This window comes from Tamandua tetradactyla, chromosome 11 (assembly GCF_023851605.1).
Source record: "Tamandua tetradactyla isolate mTamTet1 chromosome 11, mTamTet1.pri, whole genome shotgun sequence".
In the NCBI taxonomy this organism is placed as follows: Eukaryota; Metazoa; Chordata; class Mammalia; order Pilosa; family Myrmecophagidae; genus Tamandua; species Tamandua tetradactyla.
In genome coordinates this window covers 57,276,168-57,285,533 of record NC_135337.1, presented here as the reverse complement: position 1 = coordinate 57,285,533, position 9,366 = coordinate 57,276,168, and positions in this window count along the sequence as shown.

The window sequence follows — 9,366 nt, the reverse complement described above, 5'->3', positions numbered from 1 at the left end:
TTTTTTCTTTAACCCACTGACTGTTTAAGAGTGTGTTGCTAAACATCCATGTATTTGTGAATTTTGCAATTCTCCACCTGTTATAGATTTTCAGCTTCATTGCATTATGCTCAGTAAAAGTGCTCCATGTAATTTTAATATTTTTAAATTTATTGAGACTTCATTCGTGACTCAGGATGTGTTCTACCCTGGAGAATCATCTGCGAGCACTTGATAAGAATGTATATCCTGCTTTTGGGGGGATATGCAGATCTTCTACATATATCTTAGGTCTAGTTTATTTATCATATTATTCAAGTTCTCTGTTTCCTTATTGATTGTCTGTCCCAAATGTTCTACTTATTGATGAGAGTGGTGTATTGAGGCCTCTAACTTCATTGTAAAGATGTATATTTCTCCCTTTAGTTTTGCCAGTGTTTGCTTCCTGTATTGTGGGGCACCCTGGTGAGGTGCACAATATTTTTATTTCTTCTAGTGGATTGCCCCTTTTTAGTGATATATAGTGTCCTTCTTTGTATCTCATAACTGTTTTGCATTTAAAGTCTACTATGTCTGATATTAGTATAGCTACCCCAGCTCTTGTTTGGTTATTGTCTGTGTGGAATCTTTTTTCCAACCTTTCACTTTTAACCAGTTTGTGTCTTTGGGGCTGAGGCAAATCTCTTTAGACAACACATAGATGAATCAGACATTTTTATCCATCCTGCCAATCTGTATCTTTTATTGGGGAGTTTAATCCATTAACACTCTGTGTTATTACTATAAAGGCAGTACTTACTTCAACCATTTTATCCTTTGGGTTTTATATGTCATATATTATTTTTGTCCTTCTTTTTACCATTTTAGTTACTCTTACTGATAATTTTCATTTCTACATTCTCCTGCAAGCATCTCTCATCTTTTACTTTCAGCCAGCAAAACTCCCTTTAGTATTTCTTGTATGGCAAATCTCTGCATAGCAAACCGTTTTAGTTTGTTAATGCTGCTGGAAATGCAAAAATACCAGAAATAGGTTGGCTTTTATAAAGAGAATTTATTAAGTTAGAAGTTTACAGTTCTGAGGACATATAAATGTCCAAATTAAGGCATCCAGAGAAAAATACCTTGACTCAAGAAAGGACTGATGATGTTTGGGATTTCGCAGTCAGCTGCGAAGGCACACGGCGCTGTCTACTAGCTTTCTTTCCTGGCTTCTCATTTCAAACAGCTTCCCTGGGACATTTTCTTTCTGCATCTCCAAATATATCTCTCTTTGGCAGCTCTGAAGCTATTTCCAAATGGCTCCCTCTTAAAGGTCTCCAATAAGCAACCCACCTTGAATGGGTGGAGACCCATCTCTAGGGACATCACCTAATCAAAAGTTCCCACCCACAATTGGGTGGGTCACATCTCCATGGAAACAACTTAATCAGAAAGATCCCACCCAACAACATTGAATCAGGATTAAAGAAGATGGCTTTTCTGGGGCATCTTAGTCACTATTTATCTGTCAATATTATAAACTGCCTCATTTTTGAAGTACAGTTTTGCCAAATAAAGTGTTCTAGGCTGGCGGGCTTTCTCTTTCATTACCTTAAATATATCATACCGCTGCCTTTCACATGGTTTCTGTTGAGAAATCAGCTCTTATAGCTGGTTTCTTGTATGTGACAAACTGCTTTTCTCTTGCTGCTTTCAGGAGTCTCTTTCTTTGGCATTTGACATGCTAATTAATACATATCTCAGAGTAGCTATATTAGGATTTATTCTGTTTGCATAAAGAAGTATAGTGTGCTTCTTGGGCATGTATATTTATGCCTTTTATAAGAGTTGGAAAATGTTTAGCCTTTATTTTCTTAAATATTCTTTCTGCACATTTCTCCTTTTCTACTCTTTCTGGGACTCCCATAATGAATATGTTCATGTACTTCATTCTTTCATTCAATTACCTTAGACACTGCTTATTTTTTTTTCATTCTATTCTCTATCTCTTCTTCTGTCTGTGAGATTTCAAATGCCCTGTTTTTCAGCTCATTGATTTTTATTCTTCTACCTGTTCAAATCGACTTTCATATGCCTCTAGAGTATTTTTAATCTCTTCTATTGTGCCTTTCACTCCCATAAGTTCTTTTTATTGTTTTCTCAATGTTTTCAAATTCTTCTTAATGCTCACCCACTGTCATTTTAGTATTCTTTATCTCTCTTTTTATTTTTATTTTTTTTTTCATGGGTAGGCACTGGGAATTGAACGTGGATCTCTGGCATGGCAGGTGAGTACTCTGCCTGCTGAGCTACCGTGGCCTGCCCAATATTCTTTATCTCTTTATCCACATTTTCTTTCATCCCCTTGAATTGATTGAGGAGATTTGTTTGAGCATCTTTGATTCATTTTTCCAAATTCTGTATCTCCTCTGACATTTTAATTTGTTCCATTGACTGTGCCATATCTTCCTGTTTCTAGATATGGCTTATAATTTTTTGCTGATGTCTAGGTGTTCCAGTTTGCTAGCTGCTAGAGTGCAACACACCAGAGATGGATTGGCTTTCAATAAAAGGGGGTTTATTTAGTTAATGTGTAGTTTTTCAGAGGAAAGGCAGCTAACTTTCATTGGAGGTTCTTTCTTACGTAGGAAGGCACAGGGCAATCTCTGCTGGCCTTCTCCCCAGGCCTCTGGGTTCCAACAACTTCCCCCACGGTGATTCCTTTCTGCATCTCCAAATGCCTAGGCTGAGCTGCAAGTGCTGAGATGAGGCATGCTGAGCTGCTCGGCTGCGCTACATTGAGCTCTCTCATTTAAACACCAGGCAATTAAATCAAACATCATTCACTGCAGCAGGCATGCCTCCTAGCCGACTGCAGATGTAATCGGCAACAGTTGAGGTTCACATGCCATTGGCTCATGTCCACAGCAATAGAACTAGGCACATTCACCTAGACAATGTGACACCTGAACCTAACTACCACACTAGGCATCTGATTAATACTTTGAAGGTCAGTTTCTCTTTCATCTAGAGTTTTTTTTGTTAATTTGGTTTGTGTTAAAGCTGTGCTTTCACACTTGTTTCCTCAGTATTTTCCAGCCAAAACAGTATTTCCCAGTCAGGGATTCAAGAAGGGGGCACAGACCAGTTCCAAAGTGCCTTGAGAAGAGGGTCAGGAAAGATTCCCCCAATTTTTATTTTTGGCTCCCCAAGGCTGCACTTTTCCTACCTCCCAAACAGATGGAGTTCTTTGGCAAGATGTTCCCTGAGCCCAAAAGTGTAGTGTATTTTTAAATGACTTCCAGCTTGCGCATGTCAGAGGTGGGGTCAAAACAATGGCATGGCAGCCTCTGTCCAGGCTGGGCTAAAACAGCAGTACTCAGTGATCTAAATTCACTGAGTAAAAGCTGTGATCTGCACTAAGCCATGCCCCCTGCCCATTCTTAGAGGTGAGGGCTTCCATCCACAGCAGCCAGCCAGTCAGGGACTGGACTGGAGGCTTCTCACCTCAAGAGCGGGGGATGGGCACCTGCAGCCACAGCTGAGCAAGTTACTCAGTTTTTCAGTGCAGTTTCTCAGTCTCTTTGTTCCACTCTTCCCTGGATGCTTCATAGTGTTCCCCTGGCCTCTGGAGCCCCAGAGCAGTTATTTCAGACAGTTTCTGTCTGTCTCCTAGCTGTCCTGCAAGGTGAATTGAGTCCTGCAGCTCCCTACTCTTCCATCTTCCCTGGAAGTCTAACCATCACATTTTGACTTTTTCAGGAGTGAGCTTCTTTTCATTCAGATGCCAGAAGCTGTGTGTGTGTGTGTGTGTGTGTGTGTGTGTGTGTGTGTGTGCATAGATATGTCTGGGTACATAGCCACTCTGTTTACTTTTGTTTTACATGCCAAGTCTGTGATCATTGGTGTTGGGTGACTGTCTTTTGTTAATATGTGGCATAAATGTGCCTGAGGTCTATGGAAGAGTGTGCTGCATATCACAAAAACTAGAGTAATTGATTTGGGAGTCTTCTGAATAACATCCCCAGACTATCCAGTTCTCATATTTGTAACCAAGCCACTTTCTTCATATAATCAGATTGTAGATAAGAAGACTTAGAGCCAATTTTTTCCTTTGGAAAGAATTATTTGATTTCCATTGCTGCTTTGGTATCAGACACATTATTATTATTATTATTATTATTATTATTATCATCAGAACATGGTATGGGATGGGAGCTAGATATTTGCAGACAGTTAGATCTAGGTTTAAGTCCATGTGCCATTATGCATTGGCTGTATGATCTTCTGGAGTCACTTCACCAATTCAAACCTCAGTTTATCATTTGTAAAGATAAATAATAACTCATAGGACTGGTTTTAAGGGTAAAATTTAATCATTGGAGTTAAAGTGCCCCTTACACATATGGGCTCTCACTATCATTAACATTTTGATACCATTCATAAAATTGTGGAATCTTAAAGTAAGATGACACCTTATAGGCTATTTTGTCTACCACCCACCACTGGATTTGTGTCACTAACAATGCTTGTATAGTGTTGAGTGAGTACTCATAGTTATTCCTTGTAATAGATCCTTGGAACAGGTACCATTGTAGCGGAAAGTGTCATATCCAATAAAAAAAAATATGAACCATTCAAAACAAGTCATATTTTTCTCAGTGGTCTGAATTAGTACCTCTTTGGCCTTCTGAGGCACTTATAAAGCCTGATGTGAACCCAAGAAAATTTGATGCCTTGGACTCTGCTTCTTCAGAAGTCAAGTAACAGGCCCTCAGTGAATATGTAGAGAGTGACAACTGATGCTAATGGTTACTTGAGCAACTTCTCATTCCCTGTGGAGCCAGTCTCATGCTTAGCTGAGACAGACCTTTTCAGTTTGAACATAGGAAATATGGAAGTAAGGCATCTATGAAAAAAGGGAATTTGAATAATAGAATGTTAACTACTAAAAACAGTTTAGGCAAATTACTCTCCATTGAAGTGGAAGTTAAGACTGCCACCTGGCTACTTTGGGCTTCACATGCCACTGAATCAACAAGCACAAAGGGAGATTACTGTCTGTCTGGGATGATTGATCCTGACTATCAAGGGGAAATAAGACTGCAACTATGCAATGGAGTTAGAGTTTTCTTGGAATACAGGAGATCCCCTAGGGTATTTCTTAGTACTGTCATGCCCTGGGATTAAAGTAAAAGGAAAACTGCACCAACTCAATCCAGGCAGTACTACCAATGGCCCAGAAACTTAATGATGAAGGTCTGGGTCACCCCACCTGGCAAAGAACCATGGCCAGCTGAAGTGTTTGCTGAGGGTAAAGGGAACATGGGATGGGTAGTAGAACAAGGTAGCGATAAATATGAATGATGACCATGTGACTAGTTATAGAAACAAGGACTGTGATTGTATGAATGTTTCCTCCCTGTTTTAAGAGTATGTTTGCATTTGTACATAAGCAAATATTTTATTTTCCTCTTATCATGTGAAATAAGTTGAGGAAAATATTATAGTATGTAAGTCATAAGAGATGAAGTTTAAGAGTGAACATTATGTAAGGACTTGCACCCTATTCTGAGAGTGAGAAGTATAGTGCATTCCCAGTTGTATGCAGGATAGTTGAATATTGTTAGGTGAAACATATGTCTGTTATTGTGTTCTATTTGAAAATTAAGCGTGTTTCAAGGTGATGTGTATAGGTTTCAAGCTGACAAAGGGTGGACTGTGATGGTGAAGTTCTAGTATCAGCTTGGCCAAGTGATTATGCCCAGTGGTCTGGTCAGGCAAGCATTGGCCTGACAGTTGCTGTAAGGATATTTCATGGCTGGTCGATAAACTGGAAGATTTGTGTATTAAATCATCTCTCATGGGCAGGCCACAGTGGCTAAACAGGCAGAATTCTCACCTGCCATGCCCTGGACTCGGTTCGATTCCTGGTGCCTGCCCATGCAAAAAATAGAAAATAAAATAAAAATAAAAACCAAACCAAAAAACAAACATCTCTCAGTTGATTGCATTTCTGGCTGATTACATCTGGGCTGATCAACTAAGGCGCACCTCCCACAACGAGATAATTCAATCAGTTGAAGGCTTTTAAAGAAGAAGAGAAACTTTTTCACTGCTTCTTCAGCCAGCAAGCCTCTTGTGTGGAGTTCATCCAGACCCTTTTTGGGAGCTGCCAGCTTCACAGCCTTCCTATCGATTTTGGATTCTTCCATTCCCACAGTTGCAGGAGGCACCTTTATAAATCTCATATTTATAGATATCTCCTGTTAGTTCTGTTTCTCTAGAGAACACTGACTAATACACTCTATAACAGGTAAATGCTATTTATAAATCTAGTTAATTTATTTTATTCACCCATCTCCAAGGAATAGTATCCTCTTCTTTATAATAATGGTGCATTGGTGTATTTTTCCTGGGTATAATTAAGAATTATGTCAGAAAGGAAACAATTCCAGGGTTGCCATTGATAAAGTAAAGTGAAGACAAATTACATTTGTTTTTCCAGGTCCTTGATGTAAATACTACTACTATGAGACCACATATTCTAGTTTGAAAGCTGCCAGAATGCAGTATACCAGAAATAGAATGGCTTTTATAAGGGGGAAATTATTAAGTTGCCAGTTTACAGTTCTAAGACTGTGAAAGTGTCCAAATTAAAGCAAGGCTTTAAAAATGCCCAAACTAAGGCACCAACAAGAGGTTACCTTCACTCAAGAAAGGCTGATCAAGTTCAGGGTTTCTCTTTCAACTGGAAAGCCTCTTGGTGAGCCTGGTAACATCTGCTAGATTTCTCTCCAGGCTTCTTGTTTCATGAAGCTCCCCCAGGGACATATTCTTTCATCTCCAAAGGTCTCTGGCTGCATGGGCTTTCATGGTTCTCATGACTCTGAAGCTTTTTACAAAACGTTTCCTTTTAAAGGAGTACAGTAAACTAATCAAGACCCACCTGAAATGGGTAGATTCATATCTCCCTCTCATCAAAGGTTAATACCCACATTTGGGTGCATCACATCTCTGTGGAGATAATCTAATCAAGCTTCCAATTTACAGTCCTGAATAGGGATTAAAAGAAATGACTGCCACCACAAGATGGATCAGGATTAAAACTTAATAATCCTTTCAAACCAGCGCAGAGCATCATCTAAAAACAAGAATAAATATATTTTGTTGATGCCTTTCTGTATTGGGCAGCTCTTTGTTTGCTCACAGCATTTATCCTACATTCTTCTGGTAATACTGTCATAATGTCTTTGAAGGATCATCTCTCCTTTACTCTCAGTTCATGGATTTGGGATTGTTGGGCCCACTCCACTCCTTTTATTAATTCAACAGTAATCTGTTTAAATTAACCTTTTTTTTTTTTTAGATGATTGTAGATTTACACAAGTTGTTAGAAAGAATACAGACAGATTCCATAAAACATTTAACCAGTTTTCCCCAATGGAAACATCTTGCAAAGCCATAGTACATCACAATCAGGATATTGCCATTGATACAGTCAAGTAACAGAAAATTCCCATCATGCAAGTCTCCTTCATTTGCCCTTTTATAGCCACACCCAGTCCCCCCACACCACACCCATCCTCTGTTTAGTCCATAGAAACTACTAATCTCTTCTTCAGTTCTTTATTTTTGTAATTTCATGAATGTTATACAGGTGGAATCATACAGTATGTAGCACTTTGAGATAAAGCTTTTCTACTCAGAATAATTATTTTCGGATTCATCCAAGTGGTTGTGAGTTTCCATATTTTGGTCTTTTTATAGTATTCCATGGTATGCATATATCACAGTTTGTTTAACCACTTATCGCAGAATGACAAATGGGTTAAATTTCCAGTTTTAGTCTATTACAAATAATGCTGTTACAGACATTTGGGTACACCAAGTTCTCATTTCTCTAGAAAATAAATGCCCAAGAGTGCAATTTCTGTTTAGGATAATGGCATGTTAAGTTTTAAAAGAAATGGCCAAACTACTTTCTAGGGGGCTGTACCGCTTTATAGTCCCATTAGCAATGTATGAGTGATACAATTTCTCTGTATCTTCACCAGCATATGGTGGTGCTTATATTTTTATGCGGCCATTCTGATAGGTGTGTAATGATACTTATTGTGCATTCTAATTTTTATTTCCCCAGTGGATAATGATATTGAACATCTTTTCATGTTTTTATTTTCCATCCATCCATCTCTTTGGCAAAATACCTATTAATGACTGTGGTGGCTTGGTGCTATATGTACACCGGAAAAACATGCTCTTAAACTAATCCATTCCTGTGGGTGTAAACCCATTGTATGTAAGAATTTTGATGAAGCTGCTTCAGTTCAAGTGTGGCTCACCTTAATCAAGATTAGGGTCTTAATCCTATAACTGAGTCCTTTATAAGATAATGATATTCAGACAGAGAGGGAGAAAGCCGTGGAGGGAGTACCCAGAAGCTGAAGTCAATGGAACCTGGAAGAGAAGGGAATGGTCAGAAGAGACCACATGCATTGCCTTGTTACAGAGGAGAACCAAGGATCCTCAGCAGCCAGCCCCAGAATGTCAGTCAGGAAGAAAGCTTCTCCTTGAGGACACTTTGATTTGGACATTTTTCCAGATTCCAACCTGTGAGCTAATAAATTTCCATTGTTTAAGCCAAACCACTGCATGGTACTTACTGGAGCAGCCAAGGAAATTGAAACAGAGTTTGGTACCAGAAGTAGTGTGCTGCTATTGCAAATACTAAAAATGTGGAAGCAACTCTGTAGCTGGGTAATGGGTAGAGTTTTGAAAAATTGTGAAGGTTCAACAATGAGTGAGAGCTATAGAGAAAGTTTATATCATCTGATATAAGGATAATTCATACTGAACAGAAAATTATTAGAAATGTGGACTTTAAAGGAAGTTCCAGTGATGTTTTAGAAGGAAATGATATATGTATTATTGGAAACTGGAGGAAAGGTGATCCTTATTTAAAAATGGCAGAGACTTTCGGTGAAATTGAGTTCTGATGTCAGATTGAAGGCAGAACTTGAAAACGGTTAACTTAGATATTTAGCTAAGGAGATTTTCAAGCTACGTGTGGGAGGTGCAGCCTGGTTTCTCCTTGCAGTTTATGGTGAAATGAGAGAGGAAAGAGAGAAAACTGAACTCTTAAGATCAAAGAAACCATAAGTTGATGGTATGGAAAATTCTGAGACTATCCTGATAATGAGCCCTGAGACTAGGAGTAGAAGAGTCTCTATCAAAGATCTTGGGCATCAGGAAAGTGAATACCTAGAGAATTCAGCTCCAAATGAGGGTTTAACTGAACATGGATCCAGTTGGCCATTTCAGTGGAAGTCAGGATTGGAAAGACAATTATGCAGGAGAGCTCTGTGGAAAGTTATATTGTCTGATAGTTTGGACCCTTGCAAA